A 19,183-nucleotide genomic window follows, 5' to 3' on the forward strand; every position below is an offset into this window, starting at 1 on the left:
TCCAGAGTAAACTTGACTTTGTAACTTACAGATAGGGTGCCCCAGCTGTATTTAATGTGGATTTTTAAATAGTATCGAGAATATAATTTATTTATAATCATTATATGGTTCCTACAGAAGGCATGTTATGTGTGTAGTAGATGTTTATATACATTCTATGTGTCTCTGGCAAAAGTGCTTCAATTGCTGCTGCTAGTTGAACTTATATTTTATTGTATGTGCATTCTGAGTATTATTATTTGTGTCAGTTTTGTATCTGATGCAACTGACAGTTTATTGCACAGAACCAAAATAGTTCTGTACTTCTCTGTGTAAATAATATAGACATGCATGGAGTTATTGCAAATTCATCTTTGCAAGTACGCTCTCTTTTAGCAGCCCTTTTAGGCTTCTGGCAACCAAGATTTTTCCATACATAGCAAATTTCTTGGACATTCTCTTTATCAAAAACAAAACTAGAAATGTTAGAGGAAATGTTACATTTTTGTAGAAAAACGTAAGCAACTGAGACACTGTGGTAAGCATCATGCTATTGAGGCCTTCCCTTGAAAGTTACAAAACAGTGTGTTCTGGGCTAGCTTTTGGCATTTAGGAAACCCAAACAGGAAAATATAAAGCACGTATGCTCTTTAGTTGTCTGTGGGACTAACCAAATTCTTCTTGTAGCCCAGGCCATGCTGTTGACACAGATTGCCGTGCCAGAAGTGGAGTTTGTCTGAGGTGCTGGTGCTCCCCTGTCTCTGTAGCTGTTGGTGGCTAGGGTGCTTAATACCCATTGAAGTAGAACTCTTGCTTTTTGTCTGCAGATTTATCATATTCCCTGAAAGCAACAGTGGCAACGCTGCCCTATGTTTTGATTGTGGGCTTCAGGCAGCTGAAGAGATACAAGTCCGTCATGTACAGAGCAAAACCTAGTTTTGAGAGTTTAGCAAAGTTTTGTAAAAACATTCTGTAGATGTGTGTGGCAATTATTACATCTAATTTCACAACAGCCCTCTGTTATTGTGAGAAATAAAGCTTTGATGCTACAGTCTTCAGCTCTAAAATATGAGAGTGTAATTGGGAAGAAATTTTGTTTACAAGAACACTATTGATTTAATATTTGTAAAGTAATTATAAATGATTTTGAAATAGCCTCAGGTGCTAGTCCTGTTCCCGAATCTCCCAGACAGTTTTTGTGATTATTTTTTTTTAAGATAACCATATTTTTCTCTTAAAGAAGTGTGGAAACCTCATATGTGTAGTATAAGCAATAAGCACATGCAGTGTACTATCAAATGCAAAATAAACATACCAAAGGAAAAAAAATAATCTTTCCTCTTGTCTCCTTTCCTGGCTTAACCTTTATTACACTCAAGGAGAGAAGAACAATTTTTATCAGAAACTTCTTGTATTTGTACCATTGGATTGGTGCTGTTGACTGAAAACGTTAATTATTTTCTTGAGTATTTTATTACTGTGCTTTCTTGGAAGCAATGGATTATGATTTCAGAAGACCTGTCATTCTCCACTAAGTGGGCATTGCCTCTGCTGTGACTGGGGTACGTATGTTTCTGCTAGCATTCTGTGTATGTGCATCCCTGCAAGCCTACAGAGAATTTGAAAGACATACACAGCCCAAATGACCGCTGTTGTGTCCCTGTGACACCGGAGCCTATGTACAGGGAAGTTGTAATGATTGCTTCATTAACTGCTGCCCCCTTCTCTAGGGGGAATCCACACCTGAATTTAATCTAGACACCAAGCCAGAACCAATCAAGACATGGATGGGTGATTTTTTTTACCCCCAAACTTCTCTGGTTTAAAACTGAGTGCTGTTTTATTGTTACATTGTATGGGGATGGGACTAGAGACGTGTCTTCCTTAATTACAGTGATACATATGATTGTTGCTGAAGGGGGCTGGTCGGCATTCATTTGTACCGAAGTCTTTGCGTTTGGCATTTGGTCTGAGGAAGGGAGGTATCCTGTGCCTTTCTGCAGCTCTTGGGATAAATAAGCACTTTGATATAATAGTATCAGTATCCAGAATAGTTGCTAATATTTTAAATATGCTGCTTCTCAAAAAAAAAAGGGGGGGGAAGAATTTGCAGAGAGTGTGGACTGGTGTGAAAGCAAACAGCTGTTGTATTCTCTGGTACGTATGGGACGTTTTGTTATAGGTTGCCAAATTGTTCCTTGTGGTACACTATTTCAGCTTTATGACATGGTACTCAACACTTTAAGAGAGCATGTGCATGTGCTTTCCTGTTACGCTGCTGTTTGTGCCCATTATTTTTCTTTGGGTGTCAGAATGATAATTGATTGTCATGATATTATCATCTCTTTTAATTATTGTTTTTCAGTTTGTGAAAACGTGCTAACTTTTCCCTGCTGTGGTGGTGTGGTTTCTCTCTTTTCTTCCCTGCTGTGTCATGCACAGTGAAACCCTATCCACTACTGAGTAGGACCTTTAAAATAAGGACTATAAATCACGAGAATTTTGCAATTTCAGTCACAAATGTAACAAACTATAACTTCACTGTTCCCTATAGTAAGATTTCCACAGTATCAAAAGGAGGCCTTGAATAACTTTGCTTTTTTAAAAAAACATGTATTTATTTGGTTGCCCTATAGAAAAAAACATTTTTAATCAGGAGGAGAAACTACTTCCATGTTTTAAATTCAGCTATGCTCCTAAATTATTTGTGCATTTTGGAAAATTCTACGTAAGAGTTCAGAGGGAAGGAAAAAATGGGACAAAACTCTTCTGTCAGTCACTTCTTGTGAGTTACCCAATCTCTTTCTGAACTGAATTTCAGGCTGTTATGTATTGTTTAAAGTAAGACTGTAAAAATAGTAATAATTGGATGCCCCCCCCCCCCAGTAGTGGGTTTTCTATTGTAATACTTGGTCGTGTAAGGGAATACCTGCTTACCACAGCTGCTAATCCTTTGCTGGTTCATGATCTCTTGTGCTGCAGGCATCGAACTGAAAAGAAGCACTGAATTTTGTTTTCCTTGTTGGCCTCAGTTTTAATCTTCTAATTTCCTGTGCAGCACCGGAGGATTTCATAGGCATCATGTTGCCGGCTAATTACGTATCATGTTAAGCAGCTGGACAGTTCAGCAGTCGTGGGATAACGTCTGGATCAATGACATGCAATGTTGATATATACCATATTGATTTTGAAGGATGTTGATAGTGGATGTATGTTAGTAAAGTACTTTTAAATGCCTGAAATAAAAATGCTATAAAAATCCAGAATTAAAAGGATAACTTTGTGTTACAGCAGTAGGCAAGAGAACAAGTAATAGGGGATTAAAATTATGCATTATGCTTCAATAGTTCAGTGTGTAATAGTTGCATCAAATGCAAATGACACTTCTAACCTTAATGCTGATGAAATCCAAGGTATTTTTTGAGGCAAGAACCCAACAAAAAATGAGTGTGTTTTTGCTCTGTGATTGTTCGTTGTACTGAAATCTTACTGAGAAACCTAATCACGAGAAGCAGGAAAGACAGGATTTATTAAGTGTTCTCATCCATGACTTCGTCAATTCAGAAGTGCTTTCTTTGCTGCACTTTCCAGTGGTTTATATAATTTAGTTTTAAATAACTTCTCTTTCCGTGGGAAAAATATTCTACTTTATATTGTATCTTGCTGTTATAAGAAATGTTTTCTGATGCTTAGCCTATGCCACCCTCTTTTCTAAGTTCATCCCCCTCTTTCATTTACGCTCCTTAGAGTTGTGCTGTGTAATTCCTTTCCCTCCTCTGTGATTTACGCTGTCATCATATTTCTCCATAGCTGTCATCCAGCCAGGCTAACTTATTTAGTTATTTTTGATATTTTTTTTCCTTTTTTCAAGGATGTTGAAATTTTTAGCTTGGGAAGCAAACTTTGCAGAAAACCAAGGACTAATACTGTATTTAAGAGCAACTGAGAATCTTTTTGTAGCCACCCCTGTATCTTTTTTGCTGACTGGTGATTTCCAGTTCACCAGGTTAGTAACAAATGGTACTGCCAAACTTTTTTGTTAAAGATCATGATTGCATCTAAGGTATCTTGCTAAAGTGAAGTTCATTCTTCTCTTGAATTTATTTTTGTCCTATGTGAATATGCATAAAAGCATGCGCACAGTCATGTGATGGTAAAGGTGAAGGTCAGGCTGTTCATCCAGGATTTTCCATGCTGCAGCGTTGGGGATTCATGCACAGCTAGCACAGTTCTGTAGGTTTCTTTTTTTTCTGGTTACCCAGTCCTGTGTCCCAGGTATGGGAAATCAAAGACAACCTGCTGCATGGGTGCATCTTGGTTCTTCTCCTGCTCCCTGCATTGTGGGCATGGGCCCTCTTGTTAGATGATACTGGGGGCTAGCTCCACTCAAGTCACAGGCTATTGCCTAAATCCTTCCCTGAAAATCCATTTCCCTAAGCTTTTTCTTATAAATACTTCTTGTCTGATTATTTCCTGTAAGCAATTCCTAGAGCAAAGTATCAGTGGGGTAGAAGTATCACGTTGCTATAAGGTAGAGTGGAGCTCATGTAAGGAAACATGTTATCCAAGGTAGAATAAAAGTGGAAAGTTCTTGCATGATATGTTGAAAATGTGTTATTCGGAAAGGTATGACTTCTGAGAATGGGACGTGTGGAAGACACTAATATTTTTATTTTTTGTAGGGAAAGAAAGGTTAAGCAGAACTGTGGTTTACAATGGATGCGTAAAGCAACAAAGATTAAGTGTATTGTAAGCAAGCAAGCTATCTGTTTAGTTTTCTGGTGGTGTGATGAGGGGAGGGGAAATACAATTTTCCACTTGTAACGCGTTTTCACTTTATATGATGCTGTGCATTCGTATGACTCTCTGTTCTGGTAGCTTGGACTTTTGGTCTAGTAGAAATCCAACAGTTTAAGTATGAAGCCGAAGCAAAGGAATTTAAACAGAATATTTCTGGAGCGAAAAGGGAAACTATGGGGCAATGTTTTAATTTAAAAGAGGAAAATAGCATACCTGTGTTACTAAATTGTAGTAATGGTGGAGTTTAATTTTGCAACTTAATTTTGCATGGTCTTTGACACTTGTGATCTTTCACCTTCTGTTGCTATCATGTTTTATGTCCCTAGAGCTCTGATGGGCCAGCATTCATAATAGTGCATTAGGGACAAGTTTCTAAGTATCTCATGCTTCTGATGCATTTGTATGATAAGATGAATTGTCAGTATTTCCTACATGCCTTCACACTTATAGACAGAATGTTCTTTTAATTTTATTTCTGTTCCGGTTTTTTATATCTGAGGTGACTGTGCCAAAATTTGTCTTTCAGCCAGTCCCTGAAGAGAAGAAACAAAGCATTGATAGAAGCTAACATGCAAAAGAAGCAGGCCTGAGGAAAGATTATCTCTGGTTGCGGGTAAGTAATTACAAGTAAATTTAGCTTTCTGAATCTGTCTTTGACACCAGCACTGCCAGCCTTTTTAGAGAGTAACAAGTTTTTAGTCTTTCCCTATGTTAATTAATAATAATAAAGAAATGTTTCTTCATCTTCACCAACTGTTAGACAGGTATGCTAACTAGGTATGCTGGGTATCTACTTTGCTTTCCATGTAGAATTCATGCATTTCCTCACTCTTACTACAAAGACAAAAAAACCCCCAAAGAGTCAAGATACAAAGATAGGTAGATAATAGCAATAGGTAGATAGGTAGAAGATGAAAAGATAGGTAGATAATAGCAATAGGTAGATAGGTAGAAGATGACACATTCTGTCATCTTTATATTGAAGTATGTCTGTTTACATTGAATATAATCCCTTTGAAATCTGTCAACTACATGAGCAACAAGTTGCTGTTCAGTTTGAGAACAGGTGGCAGAATTAGGTTCTCCTTACTTTACAAACCACTTATAATTGATGCAATTTAGAATCCAGCATAGGATGCTCTGGTGAATGGCGAGTGACCTGAGTGAGCTTTTGGGAGTGGCAACGTTTATGGCCTTAGAAATGCTTCTATCCCAAATCCAGTCTGTTATGTTCCTGGCCTGGTAGCAGAACAGGCTAAAAGGAATGTGTGTCTGTGTCTCTTCATGACGTTTTCTGTCTTAGCTGAAAGTGGGGTTGAGGGTGGATTTAGTTGGGGATGCAGACTTATGAAATGGAGCTGCCAGCTTTCCTGTAGGGGTGGGTTTAACATCCTGCAGAAAGACAGGAAAGAGGAATTGGGGGAAGAAATAGCTTGAAGTACTATTCTGGCAAGATTTATGAGAGTTCATCTGTCTGTAGTCCTGAATTAAGTATCTCCCTGTTCTAGAAATTCTGTGATTAGCATTTTCAGATATGCTTCATAGCCTAAGATCAGTTTTGCCCAAGATGTGGTTGGTTTTGTTTTTTTTTGTTCCTGGCACTATACAAGTGTTGTTTCCTTTCATTTGTTTCTATGCAGGTGATTTTCATGATTGTTTAACTTTTGACTTTTTTGGAAATGATTCGTAGTCAAGTTTGTGTGCTGTATCTAAAATGGGGAAAAACAGATAAACAGAGCAAATTATCACCATCCTTGCAGTTTTTATGGTGCTTCTTTTAAAGTCTTTGTGTGTTTGATTTCAAAATTGGTTTGATGTTCAAAACCTTCACTGAGAGTGTTCTTAGTTTGGGGAATATTAGTGTAATCTTATTTTCTTATTTATTTTGGCTGTAAACACTTTTTTTTTTGCAACATTTGTTTCTACTTTGATTTTATTATACTAATTACCGGCATGGTGAAAAACTGTATAGTGCATTACACCAGTTCTTGCCTTGTGAACATAATGTTCTAAAATGGACAGATACGGTACTGCACATGTAAAATGACCAGATATTGAAGAGGTGATTAAATATCAGCTCTACATAGGTTTGTTGAACTTAGAAAAGCTATGTGCTTTTCATGGTGGCACACTAGCTTTGTCAAGTTTTATGGAAGGAAGTTGTTTTGAACAGATAGAGAGATGTTGCTTGATAAAGGTTAATTTTTTTCTTTTTCTGTTTTTCCTTCTGTCCCTCTCCCTGCACAGATTGTGTTTCTTATTCCCCCACCCTTCCACACCAATGTATCTCATTCTGATCCTGCCATTTTTTCACCGTTTTCTTGTGGTAGGTTATATCCTTAATATAATATCAATTCTATGAACTGAAATTCTGCTGGATAGATGAAGGCTTGAACTAAGTATGTGGAAACACCGTGCTCATTTTAGTTTATTTTCTCAGTCTCTTTGTGTTGTTTTTGGAATGATTTTGTTTATAAACACCATTTAAAGAACACTGCAGGTTCTACCAAATCCTATTTTCTCACCTGATACTAGTTCATTTGACCCCAGTGTCCCCTGACTGCTTTCATTCCAGATCCTGAGCGACAGAGCCTGCTGGGTCTGTGTGGAACTTGATCTTTCAGCATGTTGCAAATTGCAGTTCTACAAATGGTTTTAAAGAGAAAAATAAGAACAATTATGTTTTAATTTTGATTCTCTCAGTATGTAATGGATGTGGCACGAACTGAAGATTGTTTTGTCATATGTGACCTTGACCTATAATAACACTTTAATGTTTATTAATAATAAAGATTTGATTCTTTCATATTATTGTTTTCTTTTTTCCCTAACTTGTATAGCTTCTTTCACCTAGTCAATGTGTATATCTTGGCTCAAAATGCAAAGTGAGGGGATGTTGTCTTTGTTATCTAAAGATTGGTCTAAGAAATACTTCTGTATGCCATAGTTTGATATGTGCATTCTGATCTCTGTCTACATTTTTTTTTTTTCCTCCTGAGGCTTGCTTTGGAGGGAAGTGTGATTTTCAAGTATCTGACATAATTAAAATATATGGCTTTCTCGAGGCCTTTCAAACAAAGGTTTTCTTTTGTTCTCTGAGCTATGCTTTATCTGGAGTAAGTATATTAACATTAGAAAGCCTTTTAAGGAGATACTACCTCGTAGCGTTAAAGATAATAAAGCACAAAGCTGCTTGGGAGCCCATTATCCTGAGTTGCTGTAAGCCATGGACCCAAATATATCCTATTTTCTAGCATTAATGACAAATAAAAGTTAGTGATAACTAGTCTTGTTCTCCCTACTGTAATAGTCGTAAACTTTTTTTTTTTTTAATCCTGTGGTAACAGGACTGGATGGAGACATAATTTAAACCTATATTTTTAAGTCATACTTTCCTTGCTTTGCTTGCCACAGCATATCTTGGAACTAGTTCTTATTTAACGAGTTATAGGAGATGTCAACACCTCTTGAACATTGTAAAGGTAATAGTGTTCAGGTGTAATCAAATACAGTGCTACAAGGTGGGTGTGCCTGAATACATATGAAAAAAATAATCCTAATTGCAAACTTTAACAGAACCAGAGCACAGTTGTATCAGGAAATTAGGACAGGATTAAGCAAATCCATTTCAAAATTTGACTTATATTTATTTGAATAGACAGAAGTTTAAATGGAGGGATTTTATAATAAATTTTCTAATGAATATTTCTCAGCAGCATTATCTATAATTCAGTATCACTTATTACAGTTGAAGTATTTTTAAAGAAAAAGACTATGCTTTTTTACCCTTAGGCTTTAAACATATTCAATACATTTCTTTAGCTACAGTTACAGAAAATGTTTCATAGTATAAGTAGAATATTTGCAAATCAGATTTTCTGTCTTTTGATAACCTGTATACATTCATCATTGTAGAATATGCAAAGTAAAATTGTTAAGCTTGTTTAATGGAGGTTGGCTAGGCAGTTAATTCTTGTGGATCTTCTTGAGTACACTTGTTTTCAAAAGAGTGCAGCGCAGCAATGTTTTGGAAGACTGATGAGGCAGCACAGACGCTTGATAAAGTCATGTGAGATTTTGAAGAAATACATTATTCCATCACCTGTGGTAAATTTTAGTGCTCAACTCAAGGAAATAACACTAGAGTAGCTAATAAATAAATAAATGGAGAGAGTAAATCAGTTTGCTAAAAACATTGGGGTAAAGGAAACCAAGCTGAAAGTGTTTAGCAGGCAATCTTACTTCATTTTTGGTTTACTGTCCGAAATTTGTATTGCTGTGAGACCAGCTGAATTGAGACAGATATTGTGATTGTGTGAGACTTGCTGGCAGAGCTGTCTGTATTGTTTGTGAATCCTGCTGTTTGAGAGCATCCAGCATTTTGTGTAGGTTAAATGGGCTGGAATGAACTGTGTCATTTAGAAACTTATGTGGTGGGTTGGTTTTTTTCATTTTACAGCATGCTGGTCAATACCACATTCTGTGTAGGCTAGCTACTTTTTCTTATGCTTTTGTTTTATTTTTTTTTCCTGCTTATTAGTATCTGCAACCCATGTGCTTTGGGATCGAATGTAAATGATGATACAGAGTTTCTGAACAGATTTTGTTTGCTGTAACTTAGTGTGTGTATGCGGTTCCAGCATAAGACTTTGTGTTAATGGTTCTTGTGAGATGAACGGGTCTTCTGCGTCTAAACCCCATTAACACAACAGCCTAAATCACTAGCACATAAATAGAAGAATAAAAAAAAATAATCTGGTCATTGGTTTCTATTTCACTCAGTCAACAGAAAAGAGCTTCAGCAATAGGGAGTCATACCAAAGCGATAAAGACTTTTGCATTATCTAAAGAAAAAGCATAGGAGTAAGTAGAATTTACTACGGGTAAATGTAGGTTCCATTTACACGTTTCAGAGATAATGGTCCCTTATTAAGGAGAGTGAGCCAACAGCAGTATTTTAAAGTAGAAGAAAGTCTCTCAGGTGTTTTTCAAGAGCAATATTAGCGTCTGGGTAAATTTACAGGAATAATTTTTTACTCATTGTATCTTAAACTATAGTAGTCTATGTTATTCTGCAGCTATGTCTCTACTCAGTCAACAAAAAAGCCTGCTAGCATCATTTTTAATTGGATGCCTAAAAGTGGTTCTGCAGAAATCTTCTCTGGCAGCGCAGAAGAAAGATGGTAGGAATTTCAGTCATTGTTTTCTGACACCTCTCTCTTTAGCGTTGGGCGGAGGTTGAATGAGAATGGGCAAGCAGACTGGGAGAGCGTTTCACATTCCAATTTTGGATTTCGGGGCTCGATGAGGGATGTTTTTGCACTGCATAGGAATAAAATCCTGCTGCTCTGACTCCCTGGTAACAAGGTTCCCAGTGGCGCTGCACAGCCCTCTGGGGCTTCTGCGTAAATACAGCAAAGAGACCTGAGGTGTGGCAATAAAGGTTGTATTAACACCATTTCCTTTCCATTGTTTTTGTTGTAGTTCTCTAACATGAAATAAAGGAGGTGCTAAGAATAGACCTCTTTGGTTATACCTACAAAACTTTTTGACCTTGGGTGTGATGAATTTGATCAAAGAAAATGCCTCTTCCAACAGGGAATGCTTGAAATCTGTCTTACAGTAGGAAGGATGTGAGGTGGCCAACTATACAGCATTACATACCCAAGTTTTATTAGAACGATGTCTAAACACCATTTTTCATTTAAGCTTGTGTCCCTGTATAAATGGAATGTGAAGCTTTAGGCATAGACACTATTTCCCCTGTTGAAAGCTGACAACTTCCGTTTTCATTTAACTGACTTTTGATTCTGGAACATAAAAGGTTATTTTTTATTATTTAATTTCCTATGCAATGCTCATTAGATTTAAGACATTGTTTATGTGATGGTTAATAGTAGTGATGCATATATTAGATTCCCAAATAAAGATTTTACAGCAGCTCCTGTCCAGCTCTGCTTTAAACGAGTAAGAGCCTTTAGACTAATCTGAATGGACATCTGCTGAAACCTTGATTACAAAGAGACAGAACTGAGCATCTGTGCAGCACTGGGACTTGAGTTTTGAGGTGCCGAAATTAAATTCTCACTTCTAATACAAGCACTTAGTGAACAATAGAATGTGAAGAAGCATTGTTAACAAGAACTGAATCAAAGGCTATTCAGATAGGTTTCATAAATGTAATGTCCAGTTTACTGAAATTGTCCAACAATTGTGACATTGCATTTCAAATGTAATTAAAAATAGATTATTTGATCTGAACATTCATTCTTTATTTCTTTGACTTTAGATGACTTTAGTTGATCTTTCTGTTTATCTTAGGAAGCATTTTAAATTTAGTGCTCTATTTCCAGTACATTGGACTGACATTTTCCATGCTTACATATGGTAATATATTGCTGCAATGGTGAACAATGTGACACATAAATAAATATATAGTGGGGGTAAACCTATATGTGAAAGAAATAGTTGAAATCTTTTAAAGCTATTGATGTAACAATAATAGTTGTAGTCTGTTTTCCTTCAAAACCCAGAGTAACCTCTAATATAGCTTTATGGAAAAGATTACTTAATTGTATGTAATGTAGTCAACTGTCAAATAATTAATTTAAAATTCAGATCTGAGGGGTGATATAAAATCTGTAGACTCATATGGAGTCCTCTTCACTTTCACACTGTTGGAGTGCTTTTGATAAAGAAGAAAGAGGATGGAGTAGCAGCTAGCTGTCTGGAACTGATCCACAGCTCATTGAATTAAATGGGAATTTTTTTCATTAACTTTGATCATCCTTGGATTGAACCTGTATGCATTTGATTTAATTAGTAGCAAGTTTGGGAAGCGCTGGTATGTTGCCATTTCTAGTGTTTTACCTATGGAGATGGTAATTACATAACCCAATATATTTGGATATCTATGGTACCGCAAGTGCAGAAGTACCCCCAGTTGGCTTTTCATGCTGGACCTTCATTTAAAAGCTAGACAATTTCCTGCTAAACCTCTTTTTCTTTCTTGCTAGTTATAACATCATATCTGATCATATTACATTGCACATAGAACAGATCTAGTTCTATGTCAATGAAAATCTTTTATACTGAAAACAGGAACAGATTGTAACTTTATTGTGTAACTAATTTTTAATGATATCCAAAAAAAACCCCTTTAAGTTATGTTTAACATTAAGGGGTAAAAATGCAAACTTTTGGTATGTTATCTTCGCCTGAGAGCAAAAAGGAGGTTCTCTAATGTCAAATGTTCAATAAAGTATGTTTTCATCATGGATAATGTTGAAGGTATCTCTAATAATGCTGCCTCTTTTTTTTTTTTTTTTTTTTTTATTATTTTTAAATTGTGTAAAGTGGTGTAGCTTCATGTTGGGAGGTGCCTTTACATTTTATGTGAGTTTGAAGGGCAACCAGAGGAAACTTCTCTGCATAAAGCCAAGTTTGCAGCAGGTTTGTAGGCAAAGTCAGTCGTGGTTCAGAATGGCCAAATGTCTCATCTGAGCATTCGAAATGTTTTTACCCTCAACCGGATTTCTATCACGTTAATCCAAGCTGTGTTGTACTTTATTAGGTGAGCTGTCCCAATGCGTTAGCTGTGGCAATTCATGAAGTTAAGATGCTGTTTAAGGTGAGCAAAGAAGGGTTGTGGGAGCTGGCTGTGTGTATTGACACTGAACGCAGGGATTCCATGTAGATGTGTCGCGTGTTTACTTTGCAAATATTGGCAGACCCAGTTGTAAGTCTGAGCGATTTACAGCCTAAGAGTTTATGAAAGCTACCAGGCTTCTTATCTGTTAGTAGCATAAATAGGAATAGTAGGTATAAATGCCAAGGTAGAAAGTGGGGTGTTAGCTTGTAAGCCTTTCTCAATTTAGCAGTCACGTAACTAGCCATAAACCTTTCACTGGGTTTGCTTCTATGTTTTATAGTTTGCACCCAATTTTTAGCACAATATATAGGGATTCTCTAAGGTGTCCATTGTGTACCTGTCAGTGAAAACTAACCTACAAAAAATTAAGTCTATGTCAGTCAAAAAATACTAAAAGGAATCTTGATTTTTTTTTTTTTTTTTTTTTCTTCCTCCCCCACAGGGGCATTTAAGAGTTACTGAAGCAACATTAAATATTATTCTGACAAGATGTTGAGGTTTTAGGTGGTATTTTCTCTGGTGCTTTACAAGAAAAAAAGCTGCCATAGCGACTGCAGCATAGCAGAGAACATATGCTGCTTTTGAGGCAGATATTACCTTATTAAATAAGCACAACATATGCTCAGGCCATGCTGATGTGTGATTGTGTATCACCTGCAATGATTTTGGGGGACATGTATTACAAGAATATCTCTGTATACTTTAGGGAGTGATCCAGACCTCAGAAAAGGAATGGAGTAAGTGATCAAAGTAGTTATTTTTTTTGTCTGTAGCTGCTGATTGATGAGCTTATATTGCTACTCTTGCATTTGAGAAGGGACCTAGGTAAGCAAATGATTTTTCTCGCTTGCCTTTGTTTCTCAAAAAATTAGTAAGTTCTTTTAGAAGAACTATATTTTTAAGGTACAAATCTGAGAAACAGGAGAATGAAAATGTATACGTGGTCTACTTTTTTGGTGTCAAGCAGGAATAAAAGCAGAAAAATATTGTTTAATATATTATTTAATGTATTGTGATGCAAGATATCATATCTTTCTTGTTATATGCCTTGAAAGAGCATAGGTAAATGATAAGGGTATTATTGCACAAGTTGGGAGAACTTCTTTTGCTCTGTCACAAACCTGCTGTTTGATGACTGCCACAAAATTTTCAAGGCTAGAATTAGAGAATAGTTATCTGAACTCTAGGAATTGGGTTTTGGTTTCTTGTGTTAGAATATATCAGTTCATCAACTTCTCTGGCTCTGATGTAGCTTATAGTTTCTCTGTAGTCTACTGTTTCAAAAAATTATCATCATCGCTGTCATACCTTGCAATACCTTTGAAAAAGCAGAGACTCTTGTTTTTCTGCCCAGGATCACCCACAGAGAAACGTGCGGTTTGTGTTGCACAGCCCCTCTGTGCATGTATGGTTTGACTCTACAAAGTCTCTCTAGTAATCCCTGTCCATCTACAGCGAAATGCAATGTCACCTTGTTTCAGATTTCCGCATGTTAATCAATCTGTTCACACTTAAACGTGCTGCAGCCTGGTGAAAGCAGTGAGTATCCTGGATCAATGATATGAAAGAAGTGAAAAGGATGTACCTAAGTGTACTCTGTCCCTGGAGCCGCAGGTTGCCTGTGTAGTCTTTAGCAATGACCTTTATCAGTAAGAGTAGACTAAGGTTGTATCATTTTTGAGAACCAGAGCGCTACTTTCACTTAAACTGTTCCTGGGTGCTATGTTTTGCCATCACTTTTTGAAGATGCTGTTGGTTGTATCTAATGTTACTCCTAAAAATTCCAGTTTTAATCATAGATTCCTAAGGAAATGAGGGCTGTGAGATGGTATTTGTACATCTGCTGTCAGCCCTCCGTTTTCCACTTACCTTCAGTCAAGTTTCACAAGGGGTGTCCAGATCACCAGACACAGCAAGTTACAGGTGGTGTGTGAGAGTAAAGGGTTTAATAAAGGAGAGAGACCCAATTAATGCCTCAGCTAAAGCAGAACACAACAACATGAATTTGTCCCTTACTACTGAATCTGCAAAGAAGCTTTGCCTCCAGAAACAGAGGAAATGGTTCTGCTGGTTCTGCTGCTTGCAAAAAAATCTTACTCTAAACAGCTTTCCCTGAGGATGAATTATATTCTATTGGCTGACACACCTTACAGATGTGGAAAAGAATAGTACTGTCTGAAATATTTTTAAAGAATTGAGAATGGATGTTTTATGCAAAAGAATTGCATGTGTTATCTTTCAGACTATTCTAGAAGAAAATAGGAGGAGGCTTGAGACAGAAGATGGTATTTTTCCCAGTCTTGGAGATTGTTAGCAAATGCTGGAATTTCATAGAAATGATAATCAACTTAAATGTAAGCTGTTAGATTGCTGCAGAGGGAGGAGGCTACTTAGACAATAAATTTTACAGTAACACGTCTACTTCTTTTAAAGCTGTCAGGATGTTGCCATCATCTGGAAAAGTACACAATAGCTTGTCATAAATGTATCAACTTTCCTCCTCAAATGAACATCTCCATTGGTGATGTATGAGATCTTAAATGAATTATTTTTCAATGAAAGCTGTTCTCATTTTGTGGTAAATTCTGAAGCAGATGTTTGGAATATAAATCCAAAACTAAGAAAAATCATTTTACAAATAGAAGTCCAAGAAATCAATTAATCGTTGACTTTTATTATTAAATTCTGGTTGTTTGTTTCACTGTAGAAATTACAGCATATTCTTCCAGTATATTTTGTTTTTTCTCAGTGCTGTGGATAAGCAGCTCTGCAGGAGAATTCTGTCACCGTCGCCTTAGAGTTGCAAAGTCCATCAGTATATTGTGTTAGTAGTTAGATGCAGAAAGAAAGTAAAAGGTTGGACATTTGTAGTACAGCATGCACTTCAGGTCGGGTGTGGACAAGGTAGATAGTAACTGAGGTTTAAGACCTGAGAATTGGATGTATAAATGTGATATTTCTCTTTGTGTGACTTGTCAAGATACTTGTGCTCCTTTGAATATTTCCCAAGTTTTGCATGTATAGTCTCTGCCTATTCTCCCTTTTTGAAAATGTGAGTTAGTTCAACTATAGGTTTGGTTTTGTGTGTTAGCAAGCAAGTGCATTTTGCGGGCCCCTCTGTATGAGGAGCTCATGGGGGAGAGCATTAAATTAATATTAGCTATAATTAAGTTGCCCGGAGAAGTTGTTGAAACTCTGTCCCTGGAGATATTCAAACCCAACTGGATAAGTCCCTGAGCGACCTGCTTTGAACAGGGTGTTGGAGTAGACTACCTCGAGTAGTCTCATTGAACCTAAATTATTCTATTCTTCTGTATTTCTATGAATTACAGAAATAAAGTTTGTATTCACTTCTAAAGGAGGCTGGTCCTGGGGTTATTGCTATCTTTAGCAGGTGTTAAGTCCTGTCGTCCCGAAGCCCAGCTCTGTGACTGTCCATCTCTTGCTGTCATTAGGCTTTGTGTTCCTTGTGGGCAGTTTTGCTCCTCAGGAGACTGTAACCATCATGAGAAGTTAGAAAGTGGGAGGCAGACCCTCATCATAACTGGTGCGTTAATTCTGTGGAGGATTTATAACTGAGATTTTAACGAAGAAGGTGCACGCTGTGAGCAACTGGGATGTGAAGGAGAATCCCAGTTGCTAAACCGTTGGACGTTGCCTATCTGAATCATGTTATCCTGGAGCTCAGACTTCATTCTGGAGTGAACCAAGTTGGAATGACTGAACCCAAAGTGAATGCTCATGTATCCTGTGAGCAAGGTTCAGCAAAAACTCTTTTCCTTATACTGCTCATTTGCTTAGCCCTGCAGTTTTGGGAGGGTGTTTAAAACTCCATTTCTCTAATCTTCTGCTTGTTTTGAGAAAGCTGCTCCTTTGTGTCACTCGGTACAAGTGAGAGGAAGCCACAAGTAACAGCAGTAGTTAATTATGCATTTTGAGAATTGGAGGTATCCATTTTTCTCATACCAGAGGAAATTAATGCAATTCCAAAACGTGTTGGAGAAATGCAACTCTCACTGTATTTTCTGTATCCCTTTCTCATTGCTTCTATTAAAGTCTTTTGGAGCACTGGCAATATCCCAGTTTATGTTTGAACAATTGGTATAGTGGGCCATCTGATGCCAATTTGATTGCCTGAGCACCATAGTACATAGAAAAATCCTCTATGCAACTTGAAGTGGTTTGACAGAGGAGGATGTATTTTTCCAGTCCCCATTCCCCATGTGCATACAGCAGAAACACACACACCCAACCGTCATTGCAACAGCCCGCCTTTTGGAGATGTGTGCATGGTCAAGCCAGAATCTGGATTTAGGTGACCTTATTCTGTTACTGGAAATATTAAAAGTAATTTTATTAAAAAAAAAAAAGATTGCTAGTGATTTCAAATTGAATTGCTTTCCATTGCTTGAAATATGAGGTGCCGTATAAAAAAAACCCCACAAGCAGCTAGTAGTATTTTTACAGGCTCTCCTTCAAGACGCTGGTCTGCCAAGCATATATTAGGTAATATATTTATGTTGTGAAATGGTGTCTTATTATACTTCACTCTTAAACTGTAATATCATGGAGTACCTTAGATTTGCAACTGTCAAACTGTACCCAGTCAGAGCATCACTGATGATGTTTTATAACGATCTCATCACCAGATGTGAATACAAAATTCTTAGAAAACTGTGTTGATATTTTTTACTGATGATTGCTAATAGAGCTTCCCTTCCGATGGCCCGGCCAGTGCCTTTTGATATTTATAACCTGTGATTTTTATTTCGAACTAGGCTCTCTAGCTTTTACCCTCATAGGAAGCCAGAGCATGGTAATTCTTGAGTGTTGTTAATCCTGAACTAAAATTCTAGGTACAAATAAACTACACCCTGGGGAATGGATGTGCACCAGGCACTGATGTCTGCTATACAATGCAAGTGCTCTTTTCATCTTCTAGTAGTCATCATCATCATCTCTTCTTATACAAGGTATTAAATAATACAAATAATTTTGAAAAGCTCATTCTTGAATATTCAGAGGTAAAGGCTGTGGGCTGACCATTGCAGCTAAGACAGCTCTCTGCCATTGCTTAGTAGCAACAGGTCGTCTTACAAGTGGCATAAAAAACTGAAAACCTCCCTTTCTTGGTTTCTCCAGATGCTGTAGAAAAAGATATTGTTAGGTTTACTCCATACCTTTACTCTTTTTGATTGTTGCAAGAAAAAAAACGTGCTATTTATTTTCTCAATGAAATGCTGAGTACTCCAAGATGAGATTAACTCGGAATGCGAAACCTTTACTACAATGAGCAACTTTACCCAGATGACTTATTTGCTGAAAATAATTAAGGATGTCTGGGTAGCTGAAAACTTTCATCTACTGTGCACCAGAAGGAGCATCTGGTTTGTTTTGCTCCTTTGTTTGCTTTGCTTATAGAAGTTTCCTCATTTTCCAGGCCAGCCAGGAAAACCAGCAGAATTATTTAAACAGAACTCCCTCTAGCAAGCTATGATAAGGCCAAATAATAAGATTCATACCCTTAGAGTGGATACACAGACCAGCTTAAAAACAAAACCAAACCCCCCTGATTCAGCTGACACAAGTTGTTTTCTGGTGTAAGGACAGAGAACAGAGTTCACCTGTCTGATAGTAGTCTGGTTGCACCTTGCCCGTGCTACAACTGTTGTCCTAGAAAGGCTGATGTTCCTGAGGTAGCGTGGGAGTTGAAAGAACCTGGTGCCAGCATCAGCAAAGATTTCATGCATTTAATTTTTTCTTCCAATGTGGCTAAAATAATTCCATTACAGATATCCACTCTCTTAGGAAGGAATCTTTTTAAGCGGGTAAATATTGTACTTTTAAAGCCACTTTCCATAAAATACCTGTGAGTAGAAATAAGCCAAAATGAGCTTATTAAAAAAAAAAAAAACCCACACAACAAAAAAACCACACAAAAAAACCCAAAAAACAAAAAAAACCCAAACAACAAACACACAACTCAGTGGTACATGACGAAACTGAGGTTCTGTACATATTGTATCATTGATTCCCCATTGATTGTTCTGTTTATGTGACAGTAATATTTTTTTCAAACGACTGTCTCTTCAGGCTCTGATGCAGATATTTAAATTGGAATGGATCCTTTGGTTGGTTGTACTTCTAGAAGTGATGGTTTCTAGAAGTATAATTGTTACGGGTGGGCTAGTTACCAAGCTCTTTATTTTCAGGGAGGCTGGCACTGACAGTTATTAAGTCTGGTAACCCTGATGGAAAGGAAAGAGAAGAAAAAACTTGCTTTTGCATTGTGATGAGCAGATGCCAAAAAATTCTGGATACATTCTAGAGAAAGATCTGTTGAACAAAACTGTAACCATTTATGGTCGCTATGTAGAGTAAAATTTCACGCCTAAGACAAATCATAAGAGGTGAAAACCTGAACCTGCTTCCACTGAGACAAATAGAAGTGTTTCTTCCTAGGAAGATTTTTTTGAGCCCAAATTCTAAAATGCTGAAATATCTTCAGGTCTGGATAAAGCAATTCTTACTACCTAGCTGTATTTAATGAAATGTGAATGCAAGGCAGATTAGAAAAATACAATGCGGTGTAAAATTAAGTCGTAGAGAATTGAGTCAAGTTTTGTTGCTGCCATGCACATCTGCTTTTAAAGGAAATGCTGAAACTTTGTTGTGGTTTTTTTTTTTTTTTTTTTTTTCTCCCAGGTTTTTAGCAAAGTGAAATGTTCTTGAATGTTAAAGTTTAGGAATATA

General features: G+C 37.0%; 1 protein-coding gene across 9 annotated transcripts in view; it reads left to right on the top strand.

Annotated features, from left to right (window-relative positions):
* Positions 1-19,183, top strand: part of FARS2 (phenylalanyl-tRNA synthetase 2, mitochondrial) — a 254,008-nt gene that overhangs the window by 1,245 nt on the left and 233,580 nt on the right. For 6 of the 9 annotated variants that reach the window (XM_054191667.1, XM_054191660.1, XM_054191666.1 and 3 more), the window contains exon 2: positions 5,306-5,392. The gene's annotated coding sequence lies outside the window, so the exon portion shown is untranslated. Of the gene's footprint in view, positions 1-1,379; positions 2,137-3,467; positions 3,986-4,661; positions 4,729-5,305; positions 5,393-19,183 lie in introns of those variants that run through there. The other 3 variants (XM_054191663.1, XM_054191661.1, XM_054191664.1) reach the window with 3 other exon arrangements.

This window comes from Rissa tridactyla, chromosome 2, assembly GCF_028500815.1.
Source record: "Rissa tridactyla isolate bRisTri1 chromosome 2, bRisTri1.patW.cur.20221130, whole genome shotgun sequence".
NCBI lineage: Eukaryota > Metazoa > Chordata > Aves > Charadriiformes > Laridae > Rissa > Rissa tridactyla.